Source organism: Ambystoma mexicanum, chromosome 3q (genome assembly GCF_040938575.1).
Source record: "Ambystoma mexicanum isolate Mex_15411 chromosome 3q, UKY_AmexF1_1, whole genome shotgun sequence".
NCBI lineage: Eukaryota > Metazoa > Chordata > Amphibia > Caudata > Ambystomatidae > Ambystoma > Ambystoma mexicanum.
Genome location: NC_090926.1, coordinates 118,339,248 through 118,361,515, shown reverse-complemented (window position 1 = coordinate 118,361,515; position 22,268 = coordinate 118,339,248). Strand labels below are relative to the sequence as shown.

The 22,268-nt window shown below is 45.4% G+C and overlaps 1 protein-coding gene and 1 long non-coding RNA gene across 3 annotated transcripts in view; one reads left to right on the top strand and one right to left on the bottom strand.

Annotated features, from left to right (window-relative positions):
* Positions 1 to 2,343, top strand: part of LOC138582199 (uncharacterized) — a 317,260-nt gene extending 314,917 nt beyond the window's left edge. Inside the window, exon 4 of the transcript XR_011304973.1 lies at positions 1,142 to 2,343. The gene's annotated coding sequence lies outside the window, so the exon portion shown is untranslated. The remainder of the gene's footprint in view (positions 1 to 1,141) is intronic.
* LOC138582200 (uncharacterized) overlaps positions 1 to 22,268 on the bottom strand; it is a 402,442-nt gene that overhangs the window by 132,261 nt on the left and 247,913 nt on the right. The window lies entirely within an intron of this gene.

Genomic DNA, 22,268 nt, shown 5'->3' with positions numbered 1-22,268 from the left:
TCTTTTGAATGTGCCATTGTCCCCCAAAACTAAAATCTCTATTCATTCCATTGTCCCAAACCCTCCCTTTCAAAATAAAAAGTTGGTTTTTATCCCAAATGAAATGCCCAAAATATTCTGCTCCCTAACCCTTTCCTTTAAACCAAGAGGTGTCACATATAACTGATGCTTGGGTTGGGTGCTTGGGAGAAAAGAGTACTTTACCAAGTAAATTAAATCAAGCGTGATTCTCCAGTTAAAGGATATACACTTTCTCCAGGGAGTGATCAGGTGAAACTCATAGCAGAAAGGTTTGAGGCTGGTTTTGGGTAAAGAAGGAACCTGGGTGCTGCATAAGGGGGCATTCTAACTGACTGTGTGTTAATGTGCAGAGAAACCCCACGTTTAAAGCACTGGAAATTCAATTTGTGATTTGATTGAAAAGCAAACCTGTGTTTATTGCACTTGAAATGTTATTCAGAAATACCTACTAGTTCAGGATCACAAGAAGGTTACCTAGGTGCTGAAGTTATTTTGTTGTACCACGGGGTTGGTGGTTTCTGTTATATTCAGTGTAATTTGTAATAATTCCATCATTTAAATAAACCTATAAATATTATTCTATACACTGGCCTGGTTCCTGGATCATGGGTGGCACAGAAGGAGGGAGCGGGTGACATTATACAGGTTGGGAATCAACCCAAATAGGAATCCGTTTGGTAGCTTGTTGAGCGACACCTTGATTGGAAAGGTAAGGAACTCCCTGTGTTGAGGGTGGTCGTCCAATAAATCACTGCAAATTATTTACCACAATTACCGGCACATGGTACTTCATTGATGTTTTCTGTTAATGCTGATGCCCAAAAAATATTTGAACAAAACAATGGGTAAGAGACAGGGGAATGTAGCTCTGGAAAAGAGCAGTCACCACCCAAAGTCTTCTGAGATTAATAATTGCAAGCCCTAGTACTGCAGAAGCTGGGAAACCAACACACCGTAAAACAAACCAAAAGAATCATGCAAAGCAGCTAACATTTGGCAGCAACAGGGCAATAACTACAACAGTTATTTCAAATGTTATGGTGTGCATAGCACTATGAATGTTATGAATCGCTTTCTAATTTGATGAATTTAATCAAGAATTCGTTTTTTCATTATTTAGGGTTACAGTAGCAGAAATGAATGTAAATCACTTGCCATCTGAACCGGAAGATGGGAAGAGGACTTTGACTCCACAGCTGTGATATCAGACAGCAATTTAGGATTGTCGGCATTTTTTTGGCTCAGAGAGGGAGACAGTGAATGAGGACTGGCAGCGGGCTCCAGGGCTGAGAATGTTGTGATATGAACCCTTCCGGAAGTGACAACTCTGTTGTGGCGTGACTTTGCGTAGGAAAATGTTGTAACCCCTGAGCTTCAGTTACAGGGTCACTGTATGTGTCACTGTAGTTGATCTTTAATTTTTTTTTAATATCCGTTATGCATTTTGTATTCACTTCTGCCATTTTTTTACCAGAATCGTGGCTCTCACTGTTTAATTTGCTAAACCTTTAGGTGATCTCTAGTATTTGGTTTGTTTGCACTTTCGTACCACTGTGGGTTAGTTCATCTTTTGCATTTCCAGAAGCCTTAACCTGTATTCATCGGTACTCCCATCAAACATAAACAAAGAATGCCTCCAATCTGATGCCGGAGGTGGCGCCATTACGGTTGTATACGAATTGTTCAAACTACAATTGTTCGAATCACAATTGACCTTTGCACAATTGACCGAATTGTGAAGGTCAATTGTTACATATATGCACGGGGGAAATCCCCCGGAACCCACTATTATATATATATATATGCGGTCAATTGTGCAAAGTTCAATTCAGACCCTTGACTTTCAGTCGATTCGGTCATTCGAATAATTGTTTTCAAACCATTTGGGTAATACCGCCATTACACAAGGATCATCAGATTATGCACAGGAGCAAATGTTGGCATTCTGATCATGTGAGTAAAGCTCAGAAAAAACATATTACCATCAACTTCAAAGACAATAATGACCCCATCCCCGGCTGGGATGCCTAAAAATAACAGCAGTTCTTTCGGGGGCGCTCCCTATATTTTAACAGTGGTCATCTACCACAAAAACCTGCAGCACAACAAAAATGTCTGGTGTGCAAATAAGTAGATCGTTAGTTTGACCTTATATAATTCCCAATTTCTCTCACAATATGTTTTCAGGAGGAGAAGGGCCATGAAGTCGGATACTTGTCTGAAGCCAGCATCCTTGTCAGAGCAGTGCACAAGCACCATTGATGCCTCCCAGTGGTGGCTGGTGAATTCTTGAACTGAAGGGCGATACACTTATCTAATATACAGGAGCTACAGAGCATAGTGAGGGAGCCAAAAACCAAATAAGGGTGATGGGTGGGCGGGGCGGAAGATCCCCTGTGAACAATTTCAAAATAATACATTAAAATGGTGCATTCATGTTACAGTACTTTCAGTGAAAAACTGGGTGATATGCAATCAAGTTTGTATGGTAGGACATGGAAAAAACCCAATAGAAGCAAGTTAACAAAGGACCATTTTCCAAAAATGTTCACTATACCTTTGAGCCTAACATATTCCAGTATATAAAACATGTTCATGCTGGCTGTGCCCATTTATGCCCTTGCATGCTGGACCAATATATGCTAGTATTTCAGTATAAGGATTCCCAGCCAGTAAAAAATGTCAAACCACAGAAAGAATGTAGATCCAGACTGGCTATACCAAGATAAGCCGGTGTACCAAGTAATTACACTTATGTTTGCTTTTACACGTGATGCAAAATACAAAAAGGCCATGACACACAAAGAATATATAGTTAGACTGGAGCCACAAATGAAGGCCAGTGCAGTCATGTAATAACACTCAACATTTGCTTTGCCTCTGATGCAAAGTAAAAAGTAACAAATGTTATAATGCAGTAAGAATGTAAATTCACACTGACACCATAGGACAAGTTAGCCATGTAATAATACTTATCATGGTTGTTTTACCTTTGATGCCATGTAAAGATATCATGCCATATTGAGAAAGTAAATGTAGACTGGCACTACTAACGTAAGTCAGTCTAGCCACGTAATAACACTTATGTTTGCTTTTCCCTTGATGCCAAGTAACTGCATCAAGGGTAAAGCAAAGATAAGTGTTTTAAGTGGCTAGGCTGGCCTACATTCAATGTTGGACAGTTTAGCCAGTTAATAACACTTGTGATGTTTGCTTTACCTATGCATCACGGGTAAAGAAAACATAAATGGTATAAGGTGGTTAAACTGCCCTACAATGAATGTGGGTCAGTCTAGCAATGTAAAAACACTTATCACATTTGCTGTAGCCTTAATCCACAGAAACTGTGCACCAAAGGTGAAGCAAGGATAAGTGATATTACGCAAGCCAGTCTAGCCACATAATACCATATCACTTACGATTTTTGCCTTACCATTAATGCACCATACTGTGCATCAAGGGTAAAGTAAACAGATATTTTTTTTATTGAATTTATTTGTAGAGCATGTGGACAAGGCCGCAGACATGGCAGTGCTAGGACAGGACAGAAAAGATTACACTAATACATGAAAAAGTCAAGGGAGTAACAGAGTAGAGTTTTAAGTTCACGTTTGAAGGTCAAGAGGCTGGCACATGTTCTCTAATCTGGGGTCAGGACATTCCAGCATGTAGGTGTTGAGTGTGGAAAAGAGCCCTGTGCCACTATGGACAACTTGGAAGGGGGATATTGCAAAAGATGGGAGTTATTAGATCTAAGTACTCTGTGCGAGGGAAGCCAACAAATTCTCTCTGCAAGGTAGCAGGGGCCCTTACCATAAAGGCACTTGTGAGTAATACAGAGGGTGTGATAGGTGACTCTGCTCTCCACTGGGAGCCAGTGCAGAGCCTGTCTTGCCTTAGAGACATGATCAGTCTTAAGTATGCCTTCCGCCACGCAAACAGCATTGTTCTGGATCACCTGTAGGCGCAGCATTTCCCCTTTGCCGATGCCCTGCAGGAGACTTGCACAGTAGTTCACATGAGCCCCAATGATAGCCCTTGCAATGGTGTCACAATTGATAGGATTGAGAAAGGGCCTAAGTTAGTCTAGGAGCTTCAGATAGTAGGCAGAGCTGGAAACGAGGCCATTGACATGAGATTTCATTGTCAGTTCTTGATCCAGCACAACGCCTAGAGTTTTCACTTTGGGTAGCATAGAAATGGTGCAATCATCGATGGTAAAGATATTTCAATTTCCTTTCACACCACTGAAACCCAAGTCCAGTAATCAAATTCTTATCACAGTATCCTGAAACCGGCATCACCTCAGATTTAGATCAATTGACTTTAAATCCTGCCACTGCATGAAATCTATCTAAACCATCCAGCAAAGCCGGAATGGACACTGTTAAATTCCGTAATAACAATAGCAGATCATCCGCATAAAACCACAACTTTTGATCGGCTCCATGAAAACTTAGACCCTGTATTCCCACGTCACACCTCAAAGCAATCGCCAATGGTTCCATGGCCAAAACAAATATCAGGGGGGATAAAGGACATCCTTGTCTTGTACCCCTCTGTAGTACAAAAGAGTCTGACAATTGCCCATTAGTTCTGACAGCGGCTGAGATGGTTGTGGTGAACATGAGTGAAGTATGTAGTGATTTGAAAATGTGCATATTGAGGTGGTCCTTGCTTCATCTGTCCCTTTGGGGCAAGGTGAATGCTCTAAAGATAAATGCAGCTCCGAAAATTAATTACATTCTAGGTATGCTTCAGGTGAAAATTGGCCAACGTTATTGGAAGAAAATTGATGGTTTGTTGCAGTCCTTTCTATGGGATAATAAGCCACCCCGGCTAAAGTTATGGAAACTTCAGTTACCAGTGGAAAAAGGGGGACTAGGTGTACCGAACTTCAGGGCATATCATTTAGCTTTTTCAAGTCATTTTATTGTACCCTTTTTGATGGATCTGCCTGATAAATGGGTAATTGCTGAGGCGAGTATGTTGGGCCTGCTTCCTCCAAGGGCAATTCTCACAGCAACGAACAAATTGTGTAAGAAATTGCCTTTGACAGTTTTTCTGAGAGAGACGTGAAGACATGTACATGAATTGCTGGGATCAGTTGCTTCAAAAACCATTCATGCATCCATTTGGTTGAATCCGTTGATTTCTGTTGGGGGTAAGTCTTTATTCTGGCCGGATTGGTTTCTGGGCAGAGTTCTCTGGATTGATGATGTCCTTGTGGATGGAGAGTGGATTGGAGAGCGTGAGTTGAGAGCGAAGTTTCACATTGACAATTTCAGATCTGATGATTTCAGAAAATTGAAAAGATGCATAGGTGATGTGGCGGAGCAAGGGAGTGTAATGGTTAATCTCTTTCTTAAAGAAAGGGAGCCATCTGGTTGTTCAATTGCTAGCAGGATATATAAGTGTATTGTGTCTGCATATAGGGAGAATTCTGACTTGAGAGAAGATTGGGGAAGGAGGTTGGGGTGTGAAATTTCACCTGAGATTCGGCAGAATGTGTGTACACATGTTAAATTGTTTTCTATTGATTTGGGGGAACGGTCGAGACAGCTGAAGATCCTCAATCGTCTGTTTTGGAGCCCGGAGCGAATGTTTAAGAGAGGGATGGTGGATTCAGATGATTGTTGGTGTTGTGGAAATGGACAGGGAAGTTTGGAACATCTGCTGTGGGTATGTGTGCGTGTACGGGGATTTTGGCATGATGTTTGTTGTGTCTGTTTGCGTGTTTTGAATCTGGATGTTGAATTGGATTTTATGACAATGATTTTGGGAGGAGAGAAATACTGGAGGATCTCTCTGTGTCACGGAAAAAGTTTTTGCTCCGTGGTGCTGGTCTGGCCAAGAAGCTGGTGTTGAGGGGCTGGAAGTCGGGAATTGCACCAGTTCTTGATGATTGGATTGAGGGGATGTCTGCCCTTGCGTCCATGGAAAAGGTGGTTTTTAAGAGACAAGGGAAGTCGAGATTTCATGGGAAAGATTGGAACGATTTTCTGAATATTTACTAGTTTCTTGCTGGTTATGATTGTATAATGTTCTGCATATGCTTCACTGTTTTGTATTAATTGTTTTGATAGATTTACTTGTTTATTTATATGTGTAATCTTGTAAATAAATAAATAAATATAAAAATAAAAAAATCATCAATGGTAAAGGACAGATATTCTTTACTAAGCTTCTGCAGCCAGGCAGCTGGCCCCACGATCATGGGCTCAGTTTTTCTATTGTTAAGCGCTAAGCAGTTGTCTACCATCCATGATGCTATCGCACTGCAGATGTTGTTCACAGTGATGGTGTCTTTTGCGTGGTCACCTGACAGCAGGATCAGATACTGCATATCGTCGGCATAATTCGCATAGATCACCCAAAGGTCCTCCATCATTTCAAAGATGGGGATTGTAAAGATGTTAAAAAGTGTGTGCACGCCCCCTGGGGTACTCCACACGACAGCAGAAAATCATCTGCATTAGAATCGTTGTAGAAACCTTTCACTTTTCATCCTGACAAAAAGGAGATAATCTACTCTGCCGCATCAGATGAAAATTGGCTGATTTCTGTAGTCTTGGGACAAGAATGGCATGATCCACAAGATTGAATAGCAGAAGATAGATCAATGAGCATCAGACGTACTGTGCTACTTTTTTCAAAGTGATGTAGTTTTACCAGTCTGTATATCTGCACCTACCATGTCCTATGTATGCACCACTGATGTAGCTCCCTGTAACATGAAGAGTAGCTTTACCAGTCTGCATGCCTGCAGCTACCATGTCCTATGTATGAACCGCTGATGTAGCTCCCTGTAACATGAGGAGTAGCTTTACCAGTCTGTATATGTTCACCTGCCATGTCCTATGTCCACTACCATGTCCTATGTATGCACCTTTGATGAAGCTCCCCGTAACATGAGGAGTAGCTTCACCAGTTTGTATATCTGCACCTACCATGTCCTATGCCACCCACCATGTCCTATGTATGCACCTCTAATGTAGCTCCCCGTAACATGAGGAGTATCTTTACCAGTCTGCATATCTGCGCCTACCATGTCCTATGTCAGCACCTCTGATGTAGCTCCCCGTAACATAAGGAGTAGCTTTATCGGCCTGTATATCTGCACCTACCATGTCCTATGCCACCCACCATGTCCTATGTCGGCACCTCTAATGTAGCTCCCCGTAACATGAGGAGTAGCTTTACCAGTCTGTATACTGCATCTTCTTTGTCCTGTATCAAGCTCTTTCTGTAACTAGCGCGTAGATGACTCAGAGTTTTGTGCGCTGTAATAAATGCAAAATAAATAAAAGTAGGATATTATCCTTTAGATCTAGTCAGGTGGATTTGGTACTATGGGCGTTCTTGAAACCTGGTTGCTTGGATCCTAGTCTGTTCTAGAGTTCCAGGAACTCCTGAATCTGGGTGTATGTAACCGTGACCAGAATTTTTAGCAGGAATGGAATATTGGACATTGGGCAGTAGTTTTCAGGTAAGGCGGGTCGAGGAATGTTTTTTTTAACAGTGGCTGTTTGATTGAGGCAGGAACCACATTTTCCCTTAAGGAAGAGTTGACGAATTTGGTGATCAGTGGTATCAGCTGTGCTGCACAGGCCTTGACACTGTTGCTGGACAACTATCACCCTTACAGGTGGTAGGTTTGAGTGAGGTTAAGATTTTTAATATTTAGGACCCAGTTACTGCCCTAAAAGACAAAAGGGGAATTTTGGGTGGGTTTGACCAGGTATTGTTCCGATGTCCACAGCCTTTGGCATGGGCAGGTGTTTGGAGGTCACCTTTTCTCTAATTGTTTTCAGGTTTTTTTATCATAGCTGCCTGGATTGTCTTACACCAGTTGTCATCCTTAATGATCACACCAACCCCTTGTCATGCATTTTCTAGTTCTTTCAAGAGCTTGAACAGCTCTCTGGTGCCAGTGGATGCAACATCGATTCTGCGGTCATATGAGAGTTTTTTTTTGCCTCACAGACAACAGTTTTGTGGGCTTTTGCTGCTACAGAGTAGATGATTTTATTATCAGTTGATGGATTATTTTTCCAGAGCTGGAAAGCCTTTCTTTTTGCAGTCTTCAGTGTTTGGACATTTTAGAGGGCGTGCTCCTCGCAAGGTGCTAATTCTCGGGAGCTTAAATCATTTACTGTGTTTGTCATCATATTATGGTAGGCCTCTCCCAAATCGCCAGTTAAGGTCGGCTAGGTTGTCTGAGACAGTGAGTTTACGCATGTTCCTGACTTTGGCCCAGCACCTTGTCTCTGTGTTTTTTATAGTTTGGGTGAAACAGGGCAGATAGAAGTATACAGTGGAGTGATCCAACCATGGGCACTGGAAGACCTCAATGTTTTGCAACTCCACATTATGTGTGGTCACCAAGTCAAGCACTCTTCCCTTATTATGCGTTGCAGCTGTGACAGAGTGCTGGAAGTCAAGTTCCACCAGCGTGGAATTGACAAGATTGGCCATATTATCATTCGGGTCCATCAGCCCTAGGTTCAGGTCCCCCAGAATGATCACTTTAGATAAAGGTTTGAGGATGGGAAGGATAACAGCACTAAGATGGAGGAGGAAGTCCTGCATTTTGTCCACATGTCGATAAATCAAGAGGATATTAATGGTGGTCTTGGGATTAGTTGATAATTTAATTAATACACTTTCACAATTTTCCACAGTGATTCCACTTATTTGATGAATTCTCAGTGAGGTATCATAGATAAGAGCTGCCCCAGCCCCCTGGCCAGCTGTGCTATCCGAGCGTAGGATATTATATCCAGAGGGGACTGTTAATGCGACCAATGGTCCTGCGGCTGCTTCAAGTCACATTTCGGTGATGGCACATACATCAATCTTGTGATCTTTAATATATTCCGCCACCTACGTGGCGTGTCTAACCAGGGAGTACGTATTCAGAAGCATACACCTCAGCATGTTAGTTCTTTGGAATGGGGTGTGGGGGTTCACGGGAGGTGTCAATGGAGCAAGCAGGAAGTGCAGAGGTTGGGGACAGGGGCTCAGATGTCTGAGGACTGTATTATTAGGTGGTGTCTCAACTGTATTGTATTGTTTGTATTGTTTATTTATTTATAGAGCGCAACCGGGCCGTTGGGCAACTGGGCGCTTGAGGACATCTTGTGTTACAATTACATGATTGATTATTTACATTTCTTATGTTACAGTTACAGGGAAAGACGATTGCATAGGTATCTTAACATTTCTTATGTTACAGTTATAGGCATATCTTAGTTATAAATAACTTACATTTCTTATGTTACAAATGGAAGCTTAGCTATACAATTTCGAGCAGGCATTTTAGTATATATTACAGTTGACGATGGAAGAGGGTGGTATAAGGATGTGAAAGTGGGATAGGGGAGGAGTTTAGGAGAGCTGTGGTGAAAAGCAAGGGTGTCAGCAGTCATTGGCTTGTCGTAGTAGAAGAGGTGTTAGCAGTCGTTAGTTTGTAGCCAGAATTTGACATTGGTTTTAAACAAGTGAAAGGAGGGAATGGCTCTAAGTGGGTCCGAGATAGAATTCAACAGATTAGCAGCCATCATTGGGAAGCTTTACCCTCCAGTTCTTTTCAGGTTGAAATTAGGGATTCTGATCTATTAGCTTGAGCCTTTCTAATAGGGCAATCTGATGTGAACCTAGTAAATTTCTCAATGAGGTATGCAGGTGCTTTGTTGTTAAGACAGTTGTGTGCGATGTTCAGAGATTTAAGTTTGATACGGTCATTGATAGATAGCCAATTGATATTTCTTCTTTGGTCAGAAATTTGGAGACCTTTACAGATACCTAGTGCTGTCCTAGGGACATTATTTTGCAAGGTTTGAAGTTTATGAGTGTTGTGTTTGCTAGTGCCTAGATAGAGTGTGTTGCAATAATCAAGTTTTGGTAGAATAAGGGCTCGTGCTATGGTAATGCAGCTGTCTGTAGACATAAAAGGTTTGCAAGCGTGAATTAACTTGCAGGTGTAGCTAGTTGCTGAAGCTGCAGCATTAACTTGCTTAAGGTTGAGAGCTGAATCTAAGTAAAAACCTAGCGTTTTGACTTCATTGGCTACTTTAATTTTGATGCCATCAATAGTAATTGTTTTGTATAGGTGGGGGAGTTTGTTAAGTTTGCTAGTGGGGGCAAATGATAAGCATCTCGGTGTTATCGTCATTAATACATAAAACGTGAGTGGTCATCCAAGTTTGAATAACTTGGTACATTTTGTTTATGTGTGCAGTGTCTTTGTCGTAGTCTCCTTGGATTGGGAAGAGGATCTGGTTGTCATCAGCATAGTTAGTATATGAGACACCCAGTTTGTCTAAGATATCAAAGAGGGGCTTTGTAAAAATATTATACAAAGTAGGGGAGACGCATTACCCCTGAAGGACACCACAAGTGATAGGGACTGGGTCAGCGGCTGAGATGGGCGAACAGACTCTAATGGTTCTATTGTCTAGGAAAGAATGTATCCATGCCGTGGCCTTGGTGGAGAAGTTGGCAGCTGATTTAAGGTGATTTCACAGTACTTTGTGGTCTACCAAATCAAAAGCGGCAGATAGATATAGGAGAAGTAGAATGGATGTATTTCCTTTGTCTTTGCGCTCATCTAGTTGGTTTTTAAGATCGAGAAGGGACGTCTCAGTACCATGTCTTGGTCTAAAACCGGATTGTCTAGTGCCCAGTAAGTTGTTAATCTCCAGGTAGGATTGAATCTTTAAGTAGGCAGCTTTGTCTAAGATTTTAAGGAGAAATGGAACTGTCGTAATGGGTCTGTAGTTTGTAGGGACATTAGGGTCTAAGTTGTTTTTTTTAGAAGGGGTAATATCCATGCATCTTTGAAGTTGGTCGGCACCGAGCATGATTTGAATGATCAGTTAATAAAGGTGGTTCTGAAGGGGGCTAGTTCATGAACAGCTTCCTTGATAATAGTGGCTGGACAAGAGTCGCCAAGGCATCTCGAGGGTTTAAGAGATGTAATGATATTCTTGGCTTTGTCTATAGAGATAGCTCTAAAGTTGAATTGATTATGAGGTTTAGTTTGGTTAATAGCGGGTTCCTGTAGGATGCCTTCTTGTGTGGAAGGCACAATGTTATGGAAGAAGGATCGTTTGGTCAAAATGTTGTCTTGTAGCATAGTGATTTTATTGCATAAAGCATTTTGAATGTTAGTACACCATATTTTATCTTTAGTACATGAGTCTATAGGTGTGATGGGGGATTACAATTCTCTGAGGATAGTGAAGATTTCCCTAGTGTTGGAATTAGCTTTTTTAATTCTGTCATTAAAGGACTCTTTTTTTGCTTGAATGATTTGTTGCTTGTAGTTATTAGTGAGGGTCGTAAGGATGGTTTTGTTATGAGGGAAGGTTTTTTTTTCCAGTGGGCTTCGGCATGTTTTTTTCTTTACGCATGGATTTTAAGCTTGGGGTAAACCAAGTGTTAAGATGGCAAAGAGGTTTAGATTTACTTTCAGTGGGGCAATGGTGTCAATGGCTGTTATTGTACAGGTCAACCAAATCAGTGGGGTTGTTGATAAGATTGGCATGGTTGGTGATGGGCTGAATCAGAGGTAGGAGATTAGTGACTGTTATGTTCTTTTTACAGCGTGTGAAGGCTGGAGGTGCCTGAGGTTTAAATGTTTTAGTTTGCGGTAAGTCTGAAATGGTCAGCAAGATAAGGTGGTGGTCAGTCCAAATGCAAGGTTCAATAGCTGTTATGATTGAGGAGCAGTTGATATCTGTCACCCAGTCCAGAGTGTGACCTTTGATATGTGTGGGGCCTATATTTCAGATAGTGAGGCCTGCTTCCAGTATGGTGTTAGCTAGGATTGAGGCGTTGGAATCTTTAGGGTCAGTATATCCTAAGTTAAAGTCACCCAGTAGAAGGATTTGAGTCTCAGGTTTGGTGTTGGTGTTAAGAAGAGTGGTTATGTCTTCTTCAAAGGAACCTAGTGGGCCTGGAGGTATGTAAATAAGGTGTACAGTGATAGTGCGTGAGGCAGAGATACCTAGTTTGAGGGAGAGTAGTTCTGCTGAGGGCATAGACATATGGTCAATTTCTTTAATGGTTAGGTTGGCTCTGCAAATGAATGCTATGCCGCCACCTTTGGAATTTTCTCTGTCCTTTTTGAAGATGGTATAGTTAGGAGGGATGGCGAGCATTAGGGCTGGACCGGCTGCTTTATGCAGCCATGTTTCGTCACTGCTAGGAAGTCAAGCTGATTGCAAGTTATGATGTCTGCAATTTCAGAGACATGGGCTATCAGTGATCTAGCATTGATGACGCCTCCCTGGAGGATGTGTGTTCCTTTCATAGAAGCGCTAGTAAGGTCAACGTTATTCTCGGTCTCAGATACTTTGGTATAAAGTTTCTGAGCCAGGTTAGGTTTACTTTTAGGGTGGTGGTGCAGAGCTCATGTGGGTTCTGTCTTAGAGTGACCTAGCGTAGGGTAGGCTCGTGATTGAATAGGTGTTCTAGAACCTAGTTTAAGGTTTCTTAAGGTAGTAGGGCAGATCTGACTCTGATAAGTAGACTCTAATGTGTCATAGGTGGGAGGCGTGTATATACTTGGAGCCGGCCCACCGAAAAGGCACACAACAAAGGCACCCTGAATGTCTCGAGCCTCGAAGCTCATCTAGATCCTGATGCCTGGAGGAGCAGGAGCTCCCTCCACCTACTGCAGGAGCAGAAGCCAGCACAACATGCCCTCCAGCCCTGCTTAAATCAAGGTAGGCTATAAGCCTCCCCCAGCTGCTTTTCTGCTATCAATAGCATGACCGCACAATTTCGGCAGCCCGCTGCAGATTAAGCAATAATTTCCACGCTTCAACGGAAATGCCTTCTGGCCCCGCTCGCACCTGGTTTTGCCCACCTCCATCGGCAGGGTATTTGCCCACCATTGGCCTCCACGAGGTATTTCACCTCTCCAAGATGGCCAACCGCCACCTCCACGACCTCCTATCCAGCCCTTCCTCACCACGAGCATCCTAATTGGCTACTTGCTGCTACTTTGCAGCCAACCACAAGCCGGCAGGCTTGGAACCGGCCCACCGAAAAGGCACACAACAAAGGCACCCTGCCTGTCTCGAGCCTGTCTGTGCCTTCGAGCCTAGGGCCACGACCCCTGCCTCTCCAAGGACGCCCTTCCAGCTAGAGGGGTAAGAGACATACAGCCCCTCCCTGCAGCTGGGGACCTGTACCCCCCCCAACTCCCATTGAACTCTGTGTTCATGCCCCATCACTGATCCTTGCATCCAGCTACTGCTCAGACATGGTCCGCAGCACACCGGATTCCAGACAGCCGCCAGATTGACTGCCCGTCCTCTGATCACGTAGCCTGCACTGCCGGAAGGCGTGAGCCGGCTGTGGACCCTCGCACCAAGGTCCCCGCCATAAGGACCTGTCTGCAGCTGTCCGCCGCGTGAGAGCGGACTGATCTCTCTGCAAATCCAGATAGCAACTACACTACCACTGGAGCCAAGGTAAGCGCCTGGCTCTAGATAAACAATGGCGCCCTCTGAACTCCCTTTATGACTACTAGTCACCTAGCCGGTACCTCAATTTGCTCACTGTCTACTTTACGTATGAGCTATTTTGTTAGTGTGTCAGTATGCCATTCGAATCTAGCTGCCACTCTAAATGTGTTTGTTAGTCACTCCATTTACATGCTATCCTGCTAGTGTGCTCACAATTCGAATCTAGCTACTATTCTAAATCTGTTTGTTAGTCACTACCTTTACATACCGTGTCATTTTGAACTTAAGTGTTACCCCATGGCATTTTCGCCAAACTGTGTCATTTTGAACCTAGGTTACCCTACTGCATTTTAGCTTGGATTTAGGTGCCTTTGGTTGCCTACAGACCAAACTTGATTGTATTGTAGTAGGCTGCATCCTGTAGCCTACCTGAGACCCTTTTGGTCGCTCGCCACTGCACCTACTTGAGACCCTTTTGGTCGCTCACCACGGCCCCTATTTGAGACCCTTTTGGTCGCTTGCCACTGCACCTATTTGAGACCCTTTTGGTCGCTTGCCACTGCACCTACTTGAGACCCTTTTGGTCGCTCGCTGCTGCACCCACTTGAGACCCTTTTGGTCGCTCGCCCCTGCACCCACTTGAGACCCTTTTGGTCGCTCGCCACTGTACCTATTTGAGACCCTCTTGGTCGCTCGCCATTTTGGTCGCTACTACACATATTTGAGAACCTTTTGGTCGCCTGCCACTGCACCAACTTGAGACCCTTTTGGTTGCTCGCCACTGCACCTATCTGAGACCCTTTTGGTTGCTCGCCACCTCTCGAACCCACCACCTAGATGACACTAGACCCCTCGTTAACGGACAACAACTACACTGTACTAGCCCTTTCTTGCCCAACTTCACAATGTTTCTCCATGCGCTTTACACAGTGTTACTGAGATCAATACTGTATATTCTGAACAGCCATTACCCAACCATGCCACCCAATTTACCAGCACTTGAGCCCACACACAACCTACATACACTAACTGTTATGACCTCCTCACCTTGCCCTGTTCTCATGAGGAAACTTAGACTACGTGCCAGGCTCCCTAGGCTCTATGACCCTCTATCCAAACTAGCCCACAAGGTGACTAGGAATCCATCCCTACACCCCCTTCAACTGAACAGTAGACTCCACTGCGAGCCCATCCGTGTCCAAAAAAGTATGCACGAATCGGCGCCACCACCCCTAAACACAGTAGATCTTCGGATCAAGGGTGCACTAATAAACGCCCGCTCCATGGTAGCCCACGCATCAGACATTGCCGACCTGCTTCACAACAAAGACCTGGACTTCTTAGCGGTCACTGAATCTTGGCTTCACCCCACGGCAGGCCCTGCAATTATGCTAGCGGTACCAGATGACTACACGCTATTAAGACTTGACCGTACCACCTCTAGAGGCGGAGGTCTTGCCATTATAGCCAAAACTAAATTCCCTATTACCATTGAATCCCCCACCACTGTTAGCTCCTGTGAATCTCTAACTGCCAAGTTAACACTATCTAATACTCAATCCATCTCCATTCACCTTATCTACGGGCCACCGGGCCCTTTAGGGTCATTTGAAGAAGACCTCACAGACATCTTATCAAACAATCTTAAAAACTCCTCACAACGCATCCTACTAGGAGACTTTAACCTCGGACTTAGCAACCCCGCCGACACCAATACCAGTACCATCAATAACACCCTAGAGGAACTGGGCTTCACTCAGAAGATCACTGAGCCCACCCATATCAAAGGGAGAACTCTGGACTGGCTAGCAGTGCACAACTGCCCAGTCCTGGTCTCAGCCATACTCCCGCAGACCTGGACAGACCATTACCTGATCTCGTTCACCCTTGAGGCAACCCCAGCACAAGCTAACAGCATAGCTCCACCTGTCCATTCCCGAAATAAAAAAAACATCACCCCTGAAAACTTGATCCCGCTAATCACACCAACCTTGAACGCCATCCAGGATCACGCCGATCCATTCACGATGGTGGACATCTATGACAAAATTATGCTTTCATCCCTCGATGCCATAGCCCCTTTGAAGCTAAAAAAGAGCAAGCCCCAGAAACACATCAACTCCTGGTTCTCACCCCATCTTAAAGCCCTCAGACAGGAAAAGCGGCGCTGTGAAAAAATCTGGCGAGCCCACCCCTCAGAAAATAACAAAAAAAACTTGAGCAGGCTAGCTTCCCAATACAAAAATAAATTATATTGGCCAAACAAACGTCTTATAGTACGCAAATCTCACAAGCTAAATCTAACACTAGAGAGCTTTTCACAATACTCAATGAGATTGAATCCCCGATCCAAGTGCCCGACTCGTGCATCAAAGATAAAAAACTGGTGCACAGGCATACAAAATGCCCTAGCGAACAAAATCTCCCCACTTAAGACTAAGATAAGCATCAAAAAAGAATCTCTGCTCTCCTCCACTAAGCCAAGCAACGTCACCCATAAAAAGGTTCACCCGACTCAATCATCCCCCCAGCGCACAACCCCCCTTTTAATTTCCATAAAGTATCTACCAAAGAGGTAGAAAATACTATTCTCACCCTCAAACCTTCAAACTGTCACGGAGACCTATGCCCTGCGCAACTGATCAAGGATGCAGCCCGTGATCTCGCACCATTTATTACCAAACTAATAAATGCGTCTTTCACATCAGGCACAGTACCTAATGATTTAAAACAGTCCTGGGACCTCCCTCTGCTTAAAAAACCGAACCTAGACCCATCCACTCCAACTAACTATCGCCCCATTACCACAGTTCCGTTCCTTCTTAAAATTCTCGACAAAATAGCATACCAACAGATCCAACACTACCTTGAGCACTTCCATCTCCTAGGCGTCAGACAATCGGGCTTCAGGCCACAGCATGGAACCGAAACTGCACTTATAGATCTCAAGGCACAGATAGACGAATTGAGAGACCAGGGTAAGACAGCACTATTGCTACTCCTTGATCTCTCGGCGGCCTTCGATCTGGTCGACCATGAGATCTTGTGCAACCACCTACAAATAGCTGCCCACTTCTCTCAAGAAGCAACCAACTGGATCCAATCCTTCCTTAACAACCGTACAATGAGAGTCTTCTCACTGTCAGCATCAGCCGACACTACACCTATCACTTGCGGCGTGCCTCAAGGATCTTGCGTCTCCCGTACACTTTATAATATCTTCACGAAGCCCCTTTTCGATGATCTAGATGACTTGGGTATCACCTACACTAACTACGCCGATGATACCCAGATCCTCATCCCGTTGTCGGGGGATTATGACAAGGATTTGGCCTTCGTTAATAGAGTGTACCTCATCATCCAGGCATGGATGGCCTCACACGGTCTATGCCTGAATGATGACAAGACAGAACTCCTTATTCTAGGTTCTACACACTACCTCAACAAGCTGGACCACAAATATTCAGCGTTCATAATTGACGATAACAAGATCAAGGTAGCTAAGGAGGTTAAAACCCTCGGCTTTTATCTAGATTCCACCCTTACCTTCAACAAACAAGTGAATGCAATGGCCTCCGCCACCTCTTACACTTGCAAACTCATTAGGGCAGCCAAACCCTTTCTTTCCCCCACCAACTGTACCACCTTGGCCAGGGCGCTGATCCTGTCCAAGTTGGACTATTGCAACGCTCTATATGTAGGCTGTAATAAATATATCTCAAACAAAATCCAAATCCTCCAAAATAATGCCCTCAGAGTGGCCCTTATACCGAAGAAAGCCCATATCTCTGATTCCAGAAGATCGGTCAATTGGCTATCCACCAAGGACAAGATATTCCTCAAATCGGTGTCTCTGATTCATAAATGCCTCCACCAAGCAGCCCCTCAATACCTCATCTCCAGATTCACTGGACCCACCCTCTCTCGCCCCTCGAGAACGGCCAACTCCAACCTTCTTCTTGTGCCCAGGTTCAAACGTACAATGTCAGGAGGCAACAGCTTTCCAGTAAAATCAGCGCAATTCTGGAACTCCCTTCCTCCTACCTGCAGGGAGGACCTACCCTACCACCAGTTCAGAGCCAGGACTACCCACTGGCTTAAAACTCTTGACTCATAACGACCTTTCTAATGCCCAAATGCGTCACATGGCTCCTTACCTCATTGCATGTAAATATGTATATAGCATTGCCTATAGTCGATATGGTCTACCCTTCCTACTCGGCGTGATACGTCCGGCACTGTAACCGCAGCTGGACCTCACCCTACTGTATGTATGTAACTAAGTTTTTCAACCCTCTTGCTGCCTCTGCGCCTGGCTACCCCCGGGTTAGGTGCGCATTATAAATAAAATACAAATACAAATACAAATACGATTTAATAGACAGTTCCCAAGCTTTAGGGAGTCTATAGTGAATGGCTGCCATTGCAGTTAGGGCAGTGAATGTGGTAAGAATGGTAAGGATTGCATAGGCAGATTAAACACAGATGAAGTCATAACCAGGCTGGTATAGGAGGATGCCTAAAGATGGCAGATATGGAAGTATAGGAATAACTAGGTAATGGCATACAAGGAGGTAACTGGCTATTGCTAGGTATCAGGAGGAGGTGGCGGACTCAACTAGCACAATAAGCACATCAAGCGGCATTGGGCTAAGCTAGTGCAATGGGGTGTAACCAGTGGACAAGGGGCCAGACTAGTGCAGTGCAGCATAGGGTCAGGCTAACGGGGGCGTGGCCTGGAGCCAATGGGGTACAGAGGCTGAATAGCCAAGCTCCGGCCGAGACGCCGTTTCTCGATCCTTCTTGCCGGCATAAGAAGTGCCTCCGACCACGAAAAGCTGATGCAGAGGTGGGAGAAGCTGACCCCGACACGATCTGCTTGACCAGCCGGGAAATCGGACCCTGTGGTCGGCGAAATTGTCCTCGAATCATACTCCCTCCCGCGCTCCCATACGCATCCAAGATGGCTCCCCGCGCCACTTAGCGGAACCTCCGAGAAGGAAGCCGCCGTCAAACGGCATCAGGGGATTAAGGAAGCCGGATCGAGCAGAGACAACACGTCGGAGCACGATCACCTGCGGAACATCGGACGGGAGAGCCCTCACCCTGCTTCTCACCGCTGGGCGAGGCCCGCCACGGCAGCACCTTTGCACCACCCCCGGGGTACACTACGCGGGCTCAGCTGTCGCTGAGGACGGCCCGCCGAGGGCGCACACGACCTCCGGAGGTTCCTCCCCAGCGCCGCCCCGGGGCGCAGGACAGCGAGAACCAGCAGCATGAGAGCGACTACGGTGGCCCCAGCCTGCATTCCTCGCCCCCCGATCTCCCTGCCCCGGCGAGTCGGACGCTTAGAGGTAAGGGCAGCGACGGCGACATCACAGATATAGCGGCTGCACAAAAGCTGCATGACTGGGTGCGGGAGAATATATAAGCACCAGTGAGGGGGCACCCCTAACCCCCTGCAGATTCGGATTCATTGGCTTCTGACACCTTGGGAACACCACTCATTACCCTATACACGGGGAGACGGCTGATACCCCCACTGGTAACTCATCTAAAGTGACCCAGGGGCAGCATCACTGAGACTCCAATATGACCGCCAGGAACAAAGCGAAAGCAGCCACCATGGACTCATTTGTATTCGCCAAGACAAAAACCCCTATGCAGGCTCACTCTTGTACCCCAGAGATTACCCACACGAGAGAGGGGGAAACCACAGATAACCACTCCCAAATATTGGATGCTATTGCTTCATTGAGGACACACATAGACTCTAAGATTGACAAATTTAAAATGGACATTCAACTCATGCGTCAGGACCCCCGCAACTTAACCGAGAGGGTGACAAACACCGAGACTTCAATAGAAGAAACGGTTGGGGCCACAGCAGCCTTGAAGTCCAAGGTTGTAGACTTAGAGAAGAAAGTGGCTATCCTAGAGGAGAGGTCTGAGGAGGCCGAAGGTCGGGCTAGACCGGGCAATATTAGGATCCTAGAAGTACCAGAAGGAAGCAAAGGCCCAAACACTACAGCCTACGTAGAATACTTGCTACAACAGGAGATTGGGGCCGGGAAACTGTTGCAGGGATTCGCGGTCGAAAGGGCCCACAGGTCCCTCCAGAAGCGGCCCCCACCTGGCTCATTTCCCCGACCAATAATTGCTAAAATACTAAACTTTCAGGATAGGGAAATCATCTTAAGGCACTCCAGGGAAGAATGCCCCATCGAACGTGGCGACTCTAAAATAACCATTTACCCTGATTACACTCAGAAAGTGCAGAGGGAGAGGAACTCTTTCATCCCAATAAAAGCAAGACTTCGACAACTAAACCTGAAATACAGGCTGCTCTACCCATCGCGCTTGAAAGTCATCTTCAATGGGGTGCCATATTCCTAGAAAACCCAACGGCCGCCAACATGTGGCTAGAAGATAACAACCTTGCAGATGGTAAAGATGCTCCCCAGATGGAAGATTGAGGCTCTCAGACCATCGGCACACGACACACGCTTCCATAAATGGCCACAGTAAGCACAAGCAACCGGACCTCAGAAGGTAATCCAACTAACAGTTAGCTACATAGAAACGGCCCTCGTTCGGCCTCTCCGCCAGACACCAGCCTTATCCCCCGCAAACAATCCAGGTCGGGCCAGCCACCTGCTCAACCCAGCTCGCGCCCGATACCCGGATGGGTTTAGATGGCTCGAGAGCGCCCGAGCACCACAACGAAGATGTAGTCGATGGGCGCACCAGTTTGAGTTTTGTTAACAGTTTTGTTAGTTATACAGTCTTCATACCACTACTGCCGAAGAAGCACAGGATGGGTTCATGCTACGACTCGGGGGGCGAAGAACCCAGTTACTCCCGTCTGCAGTCTCATAACCTCAGATTGGTATTACTCCAGGCTCCAGATGAGGAACTGCCAGCCGGGCTCGAAATATTGATCCGATGGCGTCACAACTCAAAGTGATGATGTGGAATGTGAGAGGGATGAGCTCATACCTGAGACGAAACCGAATACAGTCTTATCTCCACAGGAAAAAGGTTTTAATTGCGATGTTGCAAGAGATGCATTTTACGGAAGACACCATGTCCAAATTAACAGATCGATGGGCTGGGACCGGGAGAGGATCCCCCTACTCTAAATACTCAAGGGGAGTGTTCACATGGGTGAACCCGAATGTACCCTTCCAATTGCAAGGATTCGGGTCTGATAAAGAAGGAAGGTATGTAATAATGTGGGGCACTATCGAGCAGACTCCAATTTGCTTAGTCAATTCGTACTTCCCGCAACATGGAATACCATCACACCTCAGAGCAATATGCTCACGGATGGCACACCACCGAAATAGGACCTTTATATGGGAGAGGGGACTTCAACTGTGTTCATTGATGGCTCTATGGACAGGTCAGTACCACCCCCCCATCCAAGTAACCCCGCAACATGCGCTCTGACAGAAACGCTGGAACAACTCGACTTGGTGGATATTTGGAGGGAACAGAATCCCGTTGAAAAGATCTTTTCCTATTATTCAGCCCCGCACAAGCTCCACACAAGAATCGATTATCTGTTCATCGACAGAGAACAAATACCATTGGCAGAAACTACGGCATATTTAGGAAGATCAATCTCAGACCACTCCCCACTGATCATGCAATGGCAATTAAAGGGGCCTAGACCACCAATCCCCATATGGAGGATGCCTTCTGCGGCCCTCGCCGACCCTGAGTTCAGGGAGGACCTCTCTGAAAAACTAGAAGAATACAACAACATTAATAAAGGCTCAGTATCTACCTGGAGCACATTGTGGGAAGCCATGAAGGTGGTGGCTAGAGGTGAAATAATATCAAAAGCTGGTGGTACTCGCAGGCAATTGAGGACTGAACTCGAAGCACAAGAAGAAGAGATCTCTCTTCTAGAATCAACCTCAAGCATTACTCCAGAGGTCGAAAGGAAGTTGAAGGAAGCCTGCAAGAAATGCCAATCTTCCTGGGACAGATTAGAGATGTTTGACTTCACAACATACACTACCAGGTCTCACAAGGAGTCCGACAAACCCGGCAGACTGCTGGCCTGGCTGTGCAAGCGTGAACGCCCCAGGCACCTCCCAACGGAGATACTGGATGAAAACGGGATACGTCACAAGACACAACTAGGAATTAATGAAACGGTGGCCAAATTCTACTCCAAATTGTACTCCCATGACACACAAATAGACAGAGATGAAACACTGGATGAGATAGGCCTCCCCAAAATATCCAGCGAACAGAGAGAGGCACTGGAGATGGAAATAATAGCAGAAGATGTGACAGGAGCAATCAGATCGCTGGCCACCTGTAAGGCTCCCGGAAGCGACGGCCTCCAGCCTGAATTTTACAAAACATATGAATCCACCCTCACCCCAATCCTCCACGAGGTCTACCAAGAGGCCTACGAAAATGGGGTCTTACCTAACACTATGAAAGAGACAATAATTATTCCCATGCTCAAACCATACAAACCACCCACTGACTGTGACTCTTATTGCCCTCTGGCCATGTTAAATTATGACAGGAAGATTCTCACCACTATACTGGCCAGCAGACTCGCTAGGGTGGTAGGGTCCCTAATCCACGAAGACCAGAACGGTTTTGTTCCAGGACGCAATACCACAGCCAACCTGAGAAGGCTTCAACACATTATGGCCGAAACCTATGAGAGAGAAGAAGACCTAGCAGTACTATCACTTGATGCCATCAAGGCCTTTGATTCTATCTTCTGGGAGTGGC